Raw genomic sequence first — 18,382 nt, forward strand, 5'->3', positions numbered from 1 at the left:
ATAGATTCCTTAATATATATATCTAGAAGAACTTTTAAAGCAATCCCTGAAGGAGTTTCTGAAAGATTCTCTAGGGTAATTCCTGGTAGATTCATTAGAAAAAATCGTATTTCCTCTGAACGGAATTGATGGATAATTTCCTTAAGGAATCCTCGGAGAAATTTATATTAGCTAATTGAAGTAATTTTTGCAGAAATCCCAGGACGAATGCCTCGTAGGGTCCCTTCAGAAATACAAGGAAGAATCTTTGGAGGAAACACTGGTGGAGTTTATAATAGAATTTATGGAACACTCCCTAGAGGAATACCGAAGGATAACCTGGGATATCCTCTCAAAAAATTGCGAGTGGAATCTCTAAAGGAATTCCTGCTGATATCCCGTGTACAAAGCTTTAATGAATTCTTTTGCAGTATTTCTCTTGGCATCTTTGAAGGCTTTCTGGTGAAATCCTTGGAGGAGTTCTTGGTGGAATCTCTGGAGGAACTTGATGAATCCTTGGATAAAATGTGGGTAGTATTTGTATAGAAATGCCTGAAGTATCGCTGAAGGAATTCTTAAATAAATATTTGGAGGATTTTTTGGTGGAATTCTTGAAGGAAGCATTGGAGGAACAACTGGAGAAATCCCTTGGGAAGTATTTGTATAGATCCCTGGAGAAATCTGTTGAAAAATTACTAGAAAGAATCGCTGAAGAAATTCCTGGTGGATTTTCTGAACTAACTCCTTGTGGAATTTAAGGAGGAGTCCTAGGAGCAAGCCCTTGAAAAAGTCCTGGTTAAATCCTTGAGGGAATTTCTGGTGATAAATTTCTTGAGAAATCCCTTGAGAAGTATCTGAAAGAGTACGTGATGTGATTCTTGGGTCTTTGGAACTAACTTCTAGAGAAATTTCTGAAGAAATCTATGAAAAAAATGTTTCAACAATCTCTGGAGGAATTCTAGGAGACAGTCTTGAAGTTATCCCTGAAGAATTACTGGAGAAATTCCTTGAGGATTTTTTGGACAGATCTTTGAAAAATCAGTGGAGGAAATCCACAATAATTTGTAGAGGAACCTCTGAAGGAATCCTTGGAAAAATTCCACCTGAAGGTATGCCTGAAGAATGCTTCCGGAGGAATTTCTATTTGAATTTGAGGATAAATTTCTAGAGGAATTTTTGATAAAATTCGTGGTAGAATCCCAGGAAGAACTTTTGGTGGAATTCTCAGTTTAACTTATGGATTCCTGGAAAAACTTCAAAGCAGAATAACTAGAGGAAACCACTAACAGATTCTGGATAGAATGTTAAAAAAAATCCCATCGCCATTCCCATATTATATCACAATATTTCACGAAAGAGACCCCTCATGATTTCAGAGTTTTGCCTGAATATTTCGTACGAATTATAACTGGAATTCCTCATGAATGTTTATTTCTTTCGGTACTTAAATGTTGAAAATTCTTTTCTTCCTTACTGCGATTATTGCCAAAAAAATCGCTAAAAGATTCTTCCTCACAGCCACAGCATTCGAAAAAAATAACAATCACATATTCACTAGACTCTCGGCAAGTCTAAAAACATGCGAACAAATATCGTGTTGCTGCAACCAACCTTGACAGTCGGTCAAACGGTTGTATCAACATAAATCGGTTTGACTAACTTGAGGCGGAGTCAATGTTGGTCAAACCGTCTGAGCGTCTGAGGGCTGCATAACACAACAGCACAGATTCGACATAGACAACCACAAATTAGTCGATTGCTGTTTCAAACCACAGGCTTTGCCGGTTTTAGAAATGTGTCACATATTCACTACTCCAAAGACAGTGAACAGTCGTAGCGATACTGAAGGCAAAAGTGCTACTTATAACTACCTACTCACAACGATTTCCAGAGAGGAAACGAGCTTCTACCCAAATCCAATATTAAACACACACACAGACGCAAGAAACACTACACAAACCTCACTGACTAACACTACTTCACATGGGACCATGTAATGGCTATTCAATAGGAGAAAATAATCCACGGACCTGCTCGCGTGTTAAGCACTAGTTAGATTTTTCCCAAACTTACCAAAACGGAATTCCCCAAAGTGTACCAGGCAGTGTGACCCTTCTATACCCAACATTTTTTATATTAACAAAATATTTTTAACTTGTGTATTTCCGTATCGATTGAGTAGTGGCCTAATATTATTTTTGTCTGTTTGTAATATGTTGATACTATTTTGTGTCAATACATTTTGGGCCCTGAAGATAGCACAAAAGCCGGACCGAAACGTCGGCTATGGTAAATAATTAATCATCGCAATTTTAAAATATTGCATGCCGAAACTCTAAAAATGAGTTATTTACCTATTTCTTTAGATTATCTGTTAAAATCCCTTCAAAATTGGCTGGAGGTGCTCAAGGAGGAACTCTTGAGAAAATTTCCAAAAAATTCTCCGACGAAAAGTTTATTCATCGAAGTTATTCTGCCAATTTCGTTAAGGAATTCCATTTAAAAACCAATGCCCAAGTACCCTGAGTTTTATTTAAAAAGTACTAAAGTCGGAGTAGTAATTAAAGCAAGAATTCAAAATATAAAAAATACAAGAAAAATCAATGAAATATTTTGTCAAACCAATAACAAATTGTGAGCATGACTCCTAAAAGATCAGAATATTAGATGTATTTTCGAGATATCTCAAGAATTTCCTTGCAAAGTGCTTTCACAAAATCAAAGGATGTCGTTAGATGAACAGTTGAAAGGTTATTATAACCTCAATAACATTTTTACATATGTGAGTAAGAAGTTATTGTACTACTGAAAATGTTTCCGTTGTATCCTTGTAAAAATAATAGTGATATTTCTGTGGATACCCTTTAAGCAAATGTTGTTACTGGAACAATTTACGACAAATAATTAGAGTAATTGGTGGGAAAATCTCAAAGAGAATTTTTGGAGAAAATCTTGAAGATGTGATGTTTTGTTTTGAGTCTCAGGTTTCATTTTATCGAGATTTTTTCGAGAGAAAATTTGGGTATATCTTTGGAAATATCTGAGGAAATGTCATAAGAAGTTTCTGAAAATATTTTCTATTTAAAATTTTTCATCTATTAAAATAAAATACATCTTAGAGTGATTCCTTAGATTTGCCGGCATTATACTATTATTCCAATTAATAAGTTGTAATTTCTGAACGAATTTGGAAGGAAATCCATGTAAAATCAATGAATAATATATGTAATTAGAGCAATTTTTCAACAAAGATGAGTCTTCAAGGGTATTTTCTTTGCATGAACTCCTGAAAAAGTTCAAGAAGTGATTTGTTGAAATTATTTTGAAAAGTTTTTTAAATGATTTTTCAAAAATCTTAAGAGAAGATTTTATGAAATATCTGATAAAATTTGTTCAAAGTTCTTAGTGAATTTAATGTTCGGAGGATTTCTTATAACATGTTTGGAGGTACACTGTAACCTCAATTTACGAACTAGATTTTGGGTTCATAAATTGAATTGGGTCGCTAATTGAATAAGTTTGTAAAACGAAATTGTCTTATTGATAGAAACTTTTTTTTCCAAGAAATTATGCTTTTCAGTATCCTAAGCATTATATTGATTTATTTGGTTTTTAGCCTGACTAGAATGTGTTAAGATCTTCCAAGAATTCCTTGAAGTTTGCGGTACAAGAGTATATGAAGACTCCTTCATCATTTCGAAGTGGACGAATATCTCGCAATTTTAGAAAATTGTAGTATATTGAAAAACCGTTTGTTTCATTAAGATCCTCGTTATGGTAACTTACTGAGTACAGCAGGGTTCTAGTTCATCCAAAAACTTCAAAAAAAAAAAAACTCCAATCGACTGGTGTAAGCAATCTCTTGATGGTTTTCAATATCTCACAAACCCCTAGCCATTCATATAAGTAAAAAGGGAATTGTATCGATGTTCCTGGTATTCTAAGGACTCAGTGGAATACAGGCTTAAAGATCGACAAGCCTAGGCAGTTGTAAATTGATGGATTTTATAAATGGCATAGACGTTTAACCCTGCATATAACTAAACGGAGTATGGAATTGATTTGTACGGATGTGCTTGGTCTTTCAAGGGCAACATCCTATATAGGCCTCAGGAAATATAAGAGTTACCAGTTGTGTATTGATGGGTTTTAATTATGATACAGACCTTTAACCATGCACATATGTTATTAGAGTACCGTAAAACGGGGTAACTTTGATAGTTTTTTCGAAGAAAACTTCAATATTTGTGCATGCTGTTTCAAAGAATTACAATTTATATTTTTAAAACAAGTACTGACATCCTAGCTATCGATTGCACTTGATAGATTGCCAAAAGATTTATTCTGAATGGATATATTATTTTTCATACAATCGAAATTCGGTTTTCTGTTTTGGGGTAACTTTGATAATGGAGTATAAATCGAACAAAATGGAATGAACTTCTGAACATTTATAGGGCTTTGCATACCTCAAGGCGTTTAACGCTATATGGAAATTTGTGACTACAGAGTACAAAAATGGTCCCAGTTTGTAAAAATGGGTTCCGCTAAGAGATTTGAGACCGAATTCATGTTCTACTATAACTAGGCTGTCAAGGATAAGTGACAAATTCATTATGACCTCATCAAATAGTGATCGTAGAACAGATTGTTTGTAAGCGGTGCAAAAATGCTAAAATCTTGTATTTTTTCAATATTGGCATATAAATGCTCAATCTCACTTGAATCCATTGAAAACAGCATTGACATGAAGTGTTATACTAATAATTTTGCATTCGTTTTGCTTAACTGATTAACAGAAACTTCGTTATTTCGTTTGATATGTTGTGGGTCTCAAACTATCAAAGTTATCCGCATTATCAAAGTTACCCCGTTTTACGGTATCGATTTTAATCATACCGAGGATCTTGGTCCTACTAGGACTCCGTGAAGTACAGGCCATGAGATCTACATATATGTATAAGCAGTTGTATATTGTTTCTTCATATGTACATGAGCATGTACCAAATTCAAAGTTCTTCAACAAGTAACAAATTATGTATGTATGTATGTATGTAGATAGCCACCATCCTTGCTTGAGTCTTGCTCTGCTTGCGGCTCCACTCAACAGTAAAGTCAAATTTCATTACCGATCTGAATTCAACATACCATTGTATGAAGGGCCAAAAGGGGGGTGGCGGACCCGTAAGCAGAGACACTTACGCGAAACCCGCGGGAAGAAGAGAATCTCCTTCCAACAGTATGATCCTACAGATTGAATATTGAAGTTTGCATTACTTGTCGAGCTTTCCACGGGATGGTTTGTTAGAAGAAGGGCGCGTCAAATCTTTTACAACTGTTGGAGAGAAAAGTATTAGTCGCGAACGATTAACATTTTTCCTCCTGACTCCGATTGGCACTCCACTTCATTGTCCAGTTGTAACTTCAATGATGCCCTGATGCTCCCTCCCTTCCCAATATATGGTTCATTTATAACAATATGATGTAATATGATACAACATGATACAATAAAATGAAGAATAAAGAGTAATAAATTATAATACAATATAATATAGCACGATATTAAATAATATAATAAAATGTAATACAATATAATCAGTTCTCCCTCAATCGATTAATACTGAAATTCGGAAGTATCGACTTATTATGAGTTGAAAGCATGCTTGATTGATTCGTCAAATTAAGTTAAGGGGATATCGACTAAAGGAGAGTTGATTATACAACAATATGATATAACACAGTAGAATATAATATAACACAATATTATATGATATAATCACAATAAAATGTAACATTAATCAACGTGATACATTGTAGAAACTCCAGTATCATGGGTGTCCATCTAACCAGCGTCCTGCGGTTGAATGTTTATCATAGACAACTTTTAAATTTAACATGGTCCATTTTTCATAAACTTAAAAAAAAAGAAATTATGGTATTCGTTTGGTAATCTATTAGCCCATGAGCTTATCCTGAAGAAAGATATTATAAGTAATATAATTGTTGATTATAAATGTACCATTTAATAACGTCGCGAACAATAAACATTTTTCTCCTGTTGTAACTTCAATGCTGCCCTGATGCTATCAGACGAATGACTAGCTGAAATATGAAAAGCAATAATTAAGTTAGAATCTACGATATGCAGGCTCCATGATGCTCCTAGAAGTTAAGACCATTAAAAAGTTTATTAATATATAAATGAATAAAAAAATGCGTTCCTAATATTTATATAAAATTATACGTACAATAAGGTGCATTATCGTGATTTTATCTGTTTTAAATCTAACTAGGAAAATAAGTAAAACCATAGAAAAAGTCTGGTATGAAACATTCAATTTAGAAATAATAGAAAGAAGTCAATCTGATCATGATCGTAGTGGTAAAAGTTTAAAGAATCATCGGAAGAGCCATGGGAACCAAACGGGATATAGAATATCAAGATATGGGGAGTACCATTAAGCTCAACCACAACAAACCTGCATGTGGCACACATATCACCTGGAAAAAATGGGCTAAAGTCGAATTATTGAATCAATTGAAAACCCAATATTATATGAAAAGCGTCCGCAAAGGAAAATAAAGAACAAATTATTTAAAACGTATCCGCATTGCATTTCACTTCGGTCTTTATATCTGAAATCAATGGTTATTTTCAATAATCAGCATGCACTTAATGATGATTCATAAAAACAAACATGGTTTAACTACTGAATATATACATGCAAATTTACTGTAAGCTGTTTGGGAGCTTGTTCCAGAGGAAACGGTTTTTTATGAGTATTACTGTTCTCTGCAAGGAAATTTTACAGAATGCGATTATTTGAAAATGTCGATATAACGTCGCAATGACAATAAAAATCATCAAATGTTTAGTAATAAGCAATTTTGGAACTTTCGTGTCCTTGATGAAGGAAAAAATCCAGCTTCTACTTGAATTTTGACGATGCGTTTGAAGCGCGCCTAATATCTGCATGTTACCGCCGATTGTGGATTTAAATAAGCGCTGCAATATATTCATCAAGAATCAGATTTGCAATGGAGTTCATAGGAAAACAAGCATTATTTATCGAAATGACCATGATGCCGTACGAGTTTTTTACAACAAGTATAACGACAGGTCCCAAGGAATGCTAGATTTTCATTTTCTGCATGCACACATAGGAACTAATTATGGAATAACCCTCCCCTCCTTTGCCAACCAAATCACCGTAATTATTACTATCTTTTTTTTTCATACAAATGCGATGAAGATATAATACTCCTAAGGAACAGTCATTATACTTATTTGAATACTAATCTATACAAATAATGGAAAAAATCATTGATCACTCTAGATTACCATATCAAATCACTGCAACATTCGCTGTCCCATTGACACATCATCAACTCGAAATGCTCGAGCAGCTTGTCTCCCGCTATCTCTGCAACAATAATAATGGTTTCAACAGAGGAAGAGAGAGGAGGGTGGAAGAATACAGCCATATGTGACAAGACTGATGTTGATTATGTTGCACTACAATGTCACATGTTGCAGTTTAATTGTAGCAGTCAGTGTTGCCGAATATTGCTAAACGATGATACAATAACACATAAAGCAATTTAAATTACATTCGGACAAATTCAATACTATGGGGGTATCTACAATAGAGTTTGATAAACATTGAAAGTTTTAAAGTAATTATTTGATGTTCATAAATTATATCATACATTGCTTAGTCTAGCATGCACTACAAATGAATATAATAAAAAATTAAAAAGATACTTAGCTTTGAATTTTGAAAGAAACTGGCAGCCCGGCGAAACTTCGTATGGTATCAGTGATTATGTGGTGTGTGAATGCTGTACCACAAGCACTTATTTTTTACTTACACTCACACACACGCGTTCACATTTTTCACTTTCAAAATGCAATCTTCTTTCGCCCATCCAAACATTTTCTTTCCAAATCACATCAATCACTTTTAATTTGTAAGCATTTGTATTCACTACGATTTTCTAGGATTAATTCATTCACACAAGCAATCTTTCACGTCCTTCAACGGGTCACTACAACAAACCCTCCTCAATAGCTTCTCCTCGGCCATTACGAATCTTTTCTTTTCAATCATCACTTCGTCACCGTTCATTCATTTTAACAAATTACATACAAATTTAATCGAAATCTGCAAAAATTGAACCTTATTCACATTTTTTCGAAATATATGCTGAATCACTGCATACTAGATTGAAAAATCCGCGATTAAAAACGTAACCACCGCAGCAACGCTTTATGCCACCACTCACGATCAAAGCGCAAAGTAGACTGTGTCTTCAACAAGTAACAAATTATGCTCGTAAAATGGAAGAACTATATTTCAGGAAGTTCTCGGATGACCGTGATTGTCTGCAAATTTTTTTAAGAAGCTCTATTACACGGGTAGAAATTAGAATCCAAAATCATGATTATGCACTCGGATATCATGATTCCAGTGTGTTTTCATCTTATGAAAATACACCATGATTTGGACTCACGATATCATGAGTCAAATTGTCGTAACGCGACACATGTTGCAGCTGAGTGTTTGAATTCATGCATCAAATGCTCGAAAATCATGATTCGCGCATCCATTTCGGATCTATTTATATTTATGTCAGTCAACCCGATAAAATCAAAACAAAAAAAACACAATTTGATGTAGCAAGATTCGAATCAAGAACCTTCCGATTGAGAGCCACGTTCTTTACCACAGTACCAAATTATCGTGATGAATGACGGGTGATCGATGCGAATGAGTGGAAGCAAAGTGCACCACTTTGTGTTGTCGCTCTTGACGTTTTATGAAGAATCATGATTTGACTCCAGGAACCATGATTTGTCGTCCTGATATCATGGCCTAATCAAGTTGTGAATTTCATGACTTGGAAATCATGTAGTGGGAATCAGATTTTTATCCGTTTAGGATTTAATGAAACATACTTTACTGAATTATTAGTAGCGAATACTGCATCAATAATCGTTCACTATGTACCTTATTACGAATATAGAATCTAAAACCTATATTCCAAGAAGTTCTTGGATGACTCAGAACATTTCTTAAATGCAGCACATCAATACAACAATAAAATCGAAGCAACATGTTGTTCTGAACTTCTCTACATATTCAAAGATTTCAAAGGTTCATAGATCACGCTTGTAGATCTGGAGACTATATTCCAGAGTTTTCTGAAGTTTATGGCAGATATGACTAATGATATGTAATAATAATGCATAGATTTAACCCATCTGACTACAACTACATCTACACTACCAACCATAAGCTGAAAACAAATAAGATTTTTTACATGATACTCATCTTTCCAATACATAAATTTTCAACTGAATGTATAAAATCAATTTAGTGAAAAATACGTAAATTGAGCTCACGTGATAAAATACTTCGTAAATTGAGGTTTTAATATATCGCTGAAAAACTATTGGAGAAATTCAAGGTACTTCCTGAAATAAATCCTGAAACAATCCTCGACGCAATTCTTGAATTCCGAGGGAATACGTAAAGGTATCTCTGCAGCCAAATCGAATAATATCGAGTTGTTCTGCTGATGATATTCTTAGCAAAATCCCTTATGTTCCATGGAAGAGTTAAACAGTCAATTGATATTGGCAGTTTTAGAGACGGACTGGTTTAATGGCTATCGCTTCATTCCTTACCGATCGCTTACAGCAGCCGGTTGTGTTTACCGCATCGCTTTGTAGCTGGTGGAGTTTTTTCCCCACTTAATAGTGTAATTAGTGGGTTTTTATATCCCAAGTCATCCCACCGAGGACAAAACGATATTCGTGATCGCCGTGAAGGAAGGAGACACTTGTAACAAGGGTTACAGGTGTACTTTTCAACGTAGCATCATCATCATCAGAATCAATCATCGCCAATTCTGAGCCAAACCAACCACACTACAGCGAGACCGAAGGTGGTGGTGGCGGCGGCGGCGGCAACGGGTGCGACGAACAGTAGCAACAACAGCAGCCAGAGCATCCAAGCACGCCAGTAGTTTCGTTAAGTATATTCGATTCGCTCTATTGTTTCCCCCATTCCTCGTGTATCACGTGGTTGTTGTTTTTCTGCCTAAATTCCCAGTGGTTTCCAAACTAAGGTTTACGGACCAAGGTGATCAACTTATTTTTTCGCTTTATTTTTTTTTTTTTTCTTCGGTTTATTTTTATATATATATTTTTTTTATTTATTTTTTTTGTGGTTATTTTTATTTATTTTGAATTCAATAATCCACATATTCCTTTTGCATCACCGAACAAAGATTGTTAAGTTCAAGGTTGTTTTTCGCTTCGCCTTTGTCTCTCTCCCGGTGTTGTGATTCTTTCGACCAAATAGGGGAGGTGTGTACAAAATAGTCCACTAATCAATTAAGTTTTTTTTTTCTCACATATTTTTTCTGTTTTTTTTAACGTTATTTTTGTTTTGTTTTTGTTTTTGTTTATTTGGTTGCGGTTGATTTTTATCCCGCATGGATGAATCGGATGGAGGCGATACGCCTCCTAAAGATCTCGTTGCTCGAACGCGGTTTTATCAACCATATTCGGCTGGGCCTTGGGTTGTCTATTTCCGGCGCAAAAATAAGATTTTGAATGTGCTCTCGATCTCTAGAGAGCTGACGCGTAAATATCCTGGGACCGTTATTCACCAAGTGAAGCAATCCAAGCTGCGTGTAACTGCACCTAGTTACAAAGCAGCGAATGAGATTGCTCAGCATGAAGCTTTTACTGTGGAATATTATGTGTATATTTTGGCCAGAGAGGTTGAGGTGGAAGGGAAAATCATCGACGCGAGTCTGACATGCGAAGACATTAAGACTGGCAAAGGCCTTTTTGAGAACCGGTCCATTCCTAATGTGGCTATACTGGATTGTAAACAATTACAATCAGTTTCCATGGAAGGAAATAAGAAAGTGTTTTCGCCGTCAGCCTCGTTTCGTGTAACTTTTCCTGGTTCCGTTCTCCCGAAATTTGTTTGCATTGATAGTGTTTTTTACCCAGTGCGCCTTTACGTGCCGAAGGTATTCAATTGTACCAACTGCAAACAGCTTGGTCATAGTGCTAGCTTTTGCGACAACAAGCCCCGTTGTGGCAAATGCAACCAAGCTCATTTGGAAGATGATTGCACACAGGAAGCTGAAAAATGCAGCTACTGTCGTGAGGATCTTCATGACTTGCAGAAGTGCCCGGCATACAAAAGGCGCATTCGAAATGAGAGTCGCTCCATTGTGAAGCGCTCCAAGAAGACATATGCGGAAATGGTAAAATCTTTAAAAACGTCCGCAGAAGAGTCTTCATCAGCCATCCCAGTTGGTAACTCTTTTCAAGAGTTGTCTTCCGATGAAGCGAACGACGACGAAACCGATGGGGGAGATTCTTCGGAGGTACACGCACCCGGAAAAAGGAAGTCTCCATCTTCTCCAGGACTGCGTCGTAAGGTAATGAAATCTTCCCTCAAAGGTTTGCCTAATCCCAAAGGAAGTGGGGCAAATTTGAAATTGCCGAAAAACCAGGTCTTTGATGCTTCCGTCCCGTGTTGCAGCAAAGATCTGCCGCCCCTGCCTCCACCGACTAAATACACTTCGAAAAGAAGCTCTAGACAAGATAGCAAGAAAAAAGCTACTGAAGTCCCTCGCTCTTCTTCGAAAACCCCCCGGGCTAAGCGAGGACTGATAACTTTTACGGCCCTTGTGGATCGCATATGTAATGCTCTCGGAGTTTCAGACTCATTCAGAGGCATACTCGACCTTTTTCTCCCCGCAATAGAAGAATATCTCAGGGAATTGACTATCTCGTGGCCCCTCCTTGCTTCGATCATATCTTTCGATGGATAATTCATCAAGTGAGGTAAAAGATATGATCACTGTGCTACAGTGGAACTGTCATAGTATAAAACCTAAATTAGACTCATTTAAGTTTTTGCTTCACAATTCCGATTGTGATATATTTGCACTTTGTGAAACATGGCTTTCTTCCGAAGATAATCTCAACTTCTACGATTTTAACATTATACGCCAGGATCGAGATGATAATTACGGGGGTGTGCTTTTAGGGATCAAAGAGTGCCATTCATTCTACAGAATTCCCATCCCGACTCATCCAGGCATAGAAATCGTTGCTTGCCAAATAAACGTAAAGGGTAAAGATCTTTGCGTAGCTTCTGTTTATATTCCTCCAAGAGTTTCAATAAACCACCGTCATCTTTGGAACGCGGTCTCCATGCTCTCATTCCCGGTTTTAATACTGGGTGATATGAATTCACACGGTACTGGATGGGGCGAATCTTATGACGATTACAGAGCGGCTATTTTCTATGACTTATGCGACGATTTCAACTTGAACATTTTGAACACAGGTGAAGTGACACGTATTTCATCCGACGGCAAAGAAAGCCGTCTTGACCTGTCTTTGGGATCAAGTTCACTATCATTCGATTGCATGTGGAAGGTGATCGATGACCCCCATGGTAGTGATCACTTGCCCATAATAACTTCTATCAGAAATAATTTTGAAAGGTCAGAACAGTCAATTCAGGTTCCTTTTGACCTCACTAGGAATATCGATTGGCAAAAATTTGCATCAGCGGTAACCTTTGGTATCGAATCATTCAACACTCTCCCACCGTTGGATGAGTATCGATTCCTAACAGAATTGATTTATAAAAGTGCATTAGAATCCCAAAAGCAACGAGTTCCAAGTGCATCCTTCAAAAGACGACCAGCCACACCTGGTTGGGATGATGAATGCACTCAGTTGTATCGAGAAAAATCTAATGCCTTTAAAGCTTTTCGTAGATATGGTACCTCAGAACTTTATTTAGAGTACTCGAAGCTCGAAAAAAGACTGAAGAAGCGTAGCTATTGGCGACGTTTCATCGATGGCCTCTCACGAGAAACTTCAATGACGACGCTTTGGAGAGTGGCTCGCAACATGCGAAACCGCTCATCCTCAAATGAGAGTGACGAATACTCCAATCGTTGGATATTCAACTTCGCAAAAAAGGTCTGTCCAGACTCAGTTCCAGCTCAACCGCCATTCTGGGAAACCCAGAGAGACGATGCGTTGGACAGACCATTCACTATGCTGGAATTTTCTATGGCTCTTCTTTCATCAAACAACTCCTCTCCGGGACGCGATATGATTAAGTTCAATCTTCTTAAAAATCTCCCCGATATCGCTAAAAGACGGTTGCTTGACCTGTTCAACTCATTCATGGAACACAACATTGTTCCACCTGAATGGCGACAGGTCAAAGTAATAGCTATTCAAAAGCCTGGGAAACCAGCGTCCGATCACAACTCATACCGCCCGATTGCTATGTTATCATGTTTAAGGAAATTGTTAGAAAAAATGATCCTTTCGCGACTTGACCACTGGGTCGAATCAAACAATATGCTTTCCAGTACTCAATTTGGCTTTCGCAAGGGCAAAGGAACAAATGATTGTCTAGCGTTGCTTTCATCAGATATTCAACTAGCCTTTGCTGACAAGGAGCAATTGGCTTCGGTTTTCTTGGATATTAAGGGCGCTTTTGATTCAGTTTCCATAGAAATATTGTCAGAAAACTTGCACAATAGTGGACTTCCTGGAACATTGAATAATTTCTTGTACAATCTGTTGTCAGAAAAACACATGAGCTTCACTCTCGGTCAACTGACAACTTCCAGAATTAGCTATATGGGCCTTCCCCAAGGCTCATGTCTAAGTCCCTTGCTTTATAATTTTTATGTTAAAGATATTGACAACTGTTTGGAAGAACCATGCACGCTTAGACAACTTGCAGATGATGCTGTGGTCTCTATGAAGGGCCCACGAGCGGAAATCCTGCAAAGACCATTGCAAAATTCCCTTGATAATCTATCCATTTGGGCTAGAAATTTAGGGATCGAGTTTGCGCCGCAAAAAACTCAACTGGTTGTATTTTCTAGGAAGCGGAATCCAGCCCAACTGAAGCTTAAGCTTTTGGGAACAGACATCGACCAATCTTTGACTACAAAATACCTTGGGGTCTGGTTTGATTCAAAAGGCACTTGGCGAACCCATATTGGGTATTTAACGGAAAAATGCCAACAAAGAATCAATTTTCTACGAACAATTACCGGAACATGGTGGGGTGCTCACCCGGATGACCTCATAAAACTCTATAAAACAACCATTCTCTCTGTTCTAGAGTATGGCTCTTTCTGTTTTCTCTCAGCAGCAAACTGCCACCTGATTAAATTGGAACGACTTCAATATCGTTGTTTGCGTATCGCCTTAGGGTGTATGCACTCGACACATAATGCGAGCTTAGAGGTTCTGGCAGGGGTTTTACCACTACAGAACCGATTCTGGGAGCTCTCGCAAAGAATACTTATTAAGTGTGGAGTGAGCAACACACTCGTCATCGAAAACTTCGAAGAATTGCTTAAACTGAATACTCAGTCGAAATTCATGAGAGTATATCTCTACTATATGTCGTCTGACATTAGCCTTCCGTGTTATAACCCTCCACGTGTACGCTTCACCAATGACAGTTCCTCTGTTGAATACGATCTGACCATGAAACAAGCTATTCATGGAATTCCAGATCAACTTCGATGTATAACTATCCCACGTATTTTTAATGCAAAGTACCAGAATGTCGATTCCTACAGGAGATATTTCACTGACGGGTCCCGTATCAATGGATCCACTGGCTTCGGTGTCTTCAATGAAAACTCTTCCGCCTTCCGAAAACTTCAGGAACCTTGCACGGTTTATGTTGCTGAGCTGGCAGCAATCAACTTCGCTTTGGGGATGATCTCAAATATGCCCGCAGACCACTTCTTCATCTTCTCGGATAGTCTCAGTTCTATTGAGGCACTCCGATCGATGAAACCTGTTAAGCATGCATCTTACTTTCTTACAAAAATAAGAGAGCAGATGTGTGCACTGGTCGAAAGATCATATAAGATTACCTTTGTATGGGTCCCCTCACATTGCCTAATTTATGGCAATGAGAAGGCGGACTCTCTCGCAAAGGTGGGCGCTGAGGAAGGTGAGATTTATGATAGACGAATTTCACACGATGAATTGTTTCATTTAGTACGTCAAAGTTCTCTTCACGGTTGGCAAAGCGATTGGCTAAATGGCCAACTGGGACGGTGGTTACATTCCATAATTCCTAGAGTTTCCTTGCGAGCCTGGTGGAAAGGTTTGGACGTAAGTCGAGATTTCATTCGCGTGATGTCAAGACTTATGTCCAACCATTACTCGCTAGATGCACATCTACACAGAATTAACCTCGCGCTGAGCAATGTTTGTAATAGGTGTGGTTCCGGTTATGATGACATCGACCACGTAGTTTGGCAGTGCCCGGATATGGACGCCTCCAGAGCGCAACTTTTGGATACCCTTGTGGCCCGAGGTAGACAACCCTATGTTTCAGTTAGAGATGTGTTGGACACCCGCGATTTCATTTATATGGTCGCAATTTACGATTTCCTTCGCCTGTCTTGTATAAAAGTTTAATTCTCTTGTGTTCTCTTCTCCAGATTTTTTTTTTTTTTTGTGTTGTCCCTTTTGTGTTGGATTGAGGATCCTGGCCATCCGGCAGACGAAGACCGGCATGAATTTGGTACCAACTCCATGATACGTTAATCGAGCTACCACAATATACCTCCCGGATGAGCAGCAGAGAACCCTGATCCCAATCCCTACCATGTCCTTCCTTAAAAAATTGTGACCACTAACCTCGAGTTGCCACGAGTACCCTGGCTCCATTCCTTACTAATTTTGGTACTAAAAAGTAAATAAATTGTAAAAGTACAAAAAATGAGTTTCGGCTCCGTAGAGCGTTAAACGCGATTGAGCCCCAAATAAATGAAATAGATAAAAAAAGAAATAATGGCTATCGCTTCTGCATCCGTGGGTTCAATCCCAGACCCGTCCCTTTATCACATTTGTAACATTCTTCATAGAAGCTTACAGCGCAAACATAATCAGTCAGTAAAAATAGCGCAAACGTATTCAGTTTTATGTATCGATAGAATTGAATAAATCGACTTAACCCCTTATCACAGTGGAATCGATATGGTCGATTACCTCATCCTTCACTAACAAAACACTACTACTTCCGAGGTAGCTGTGGAAAATGCAGGAAATTCTCCGGTTTCCTAGTATCAACTAGAGATGGGCTAAACGGCTTATTTCAGTGAACGGGTCCGATCCGAATCACTCATTTCAGTTAACCGGATCTTTTAACGGTTTAGTGGCTCAACGGCTCGCCAAGAAAGAGCGAATGTGAACTGAGCAAACGGAAGAAAAAGCGGTCCACTCACTGTTGCGCGAAATGCGTCGCACCTTCCGTATCTTTCGCTCTCTCATTCTTTCTCAGAAACTCACGATATACTCCGCCCTACCCGAACCAAAAGGAAGAAGCAAAATGTGCTTTGCCATTCAAATGTGCACTTTTTCTCTCTATCTTCCATCTGCCATTTAACTTGCATGCAAGTGGGCGGGCAGATTAGTTGTTTGTCTGTATATGTTGTGAGTGCTGAGCTGCAGCAAACTGTTTTCGCATGTGCGCCGTGGCGCGCAAAGCAAGGCACCTGTCAAGCTTTATAATAAAGCCGGAAAATGAATGAAGAAGCATAGGGGAAAATAATCGGTACTTTCTTTTACTGGGTCACTTTTTGTCTGATCCGTGCTGATCATATAAACCGACTCTCGCCATAAAAGTGCCACGGATCACTCGTTCTTTTGAGTGATCCGGATCTTTTGGACGGTTTCGATTCTGTTTGCCCATCTCTAGTATCAAGGGTTGTCTAATTAACATTCCTTACTATCCCCGATGGACATAAGGATGTGGCCGGCGCCGTTATCAATCTAAAAATAAGAAGAGTAGTATGATTGTACATTAAAAATGGTAAAAAGTAAAAACCCAAGCTCCATCTGAGTGGTTATTTGTGCAATATCACCATCCCGTTTGATTGCGGAGTAGCAACTGTGAAGTGTATGTTCCATCAATTGATCGTTTTTTTATAGTTTCCAGATATTCTCAGAATATCTACCTCCTTTTGGCTACGCACATGCTCGGATCTATATTTGTAATTTTATATACATATAAACTCCGTAAGACTCATCCATATTCTTGAATACTTGTTCCTGAATACGGAATTTAAGAATTATAGTTACCGTAATCCGGGGTAACATTGATCATTTTTTTTTAGTTTTTCTTAAATTTTTCATTTCACAGTATAAATGTTAGAAGTTTTATATTTTTAAAACAAGTACTGGCACCCACCTCTCCTAACTATATACTTTATTTAGTTTTTCTAAAGATTTAAACATGTTTAAATAAATGTTTTAAGTGATTTTTTGATTCAGCTGATATGGGGTAACATTGATCACTTAAGTAAACAACGTTCGGTAATATTGGAAATGTCGTTTCTTACTAAAATCATAGCCCCTGAAGCCGAATATGAAGACCAAACTCTCACAAGTCATTTGGTTTTTGAGTTATTTCAAATTTAAAAACACCTTGAACCGCGGAATACGCCTAAAAGTAGGCAATTTCCTAAGAAAATTCTACATTCTTAATAGTAATTAGTTAATGTTGCCTAATTGAATAAACTTATAAAAGATTTGACAACGGAATCGTTTTCGGCGATACCATATTTAGTAACAACCGAATTTTTCTTGATCACATCGTCTGCAGAACTCATGTGAGACATACATTTTTGGTAGTGTTGACAAATTTACGCATGATTCAAACGCAATTTTGACAAAAACCTTAATTTCCATTAGCTTATGAATATACGAAAGAGAGACACCATTCATGATTCCAAAATCTGTCATCGATAAATCTTTATTTGAACTTTCAACGAGATGAGTCATCCCGATCAATGTTGCCCCGCTGATCAATGTTACCCCGGATTACGGTACCTACTAACTTCCCACGGAAAACTTTCAACTTGAAATTGTTCTTGAATACTCATAACAAGTTATTTTAGGTTTTCATCCGATAAACCTTCTTCAATCATAACCCCTTACATGTGATACTCCTGTTGTCCAAAATGCGCGTATCTCATTGCTCTGCTCTTTATCACGCTCCTACCTAGCCATACAAATAGACACAAACCGCAGCGCAAGTGGACACGCTCTTTCCGTGCCAAAATATATCACCAGCAATTTCACTTGAATTATTATGATAAATTGTGTTTATCGTGATTTTGACCGGTTTTTTTTTTCTCGTCACACGTTCTGCTCTTTCTCGCTGAGCTTGGCCGATGTTTACGCTAGTGTGGTCTGCTCTGCTGTTAGGGTGGGTGTACCAGTATTCTTCACTTCGAATTATATACCGTTCATAAACCGTTATTTTAAAAATGAGGAATTCTTTTGAAGGTGTTC

The sequence above is a fragment of the Aedes aegypti genome, chromosome 3 (genome assembly GCF_002204515.2).
Source record: "Aedes aegypti strain LVP_AGWG chromosome 3, AaegL5.0 Primary Assembly, whole genome shotgun sequence".
In the NCBI taxonomy this organism is placed as follows: domain Eukaryota; kingdom Metazoa; phylum Arthropoda; class Insecta; order Diptera; family Culicidae; genus Aedes; species Aedes aegypti.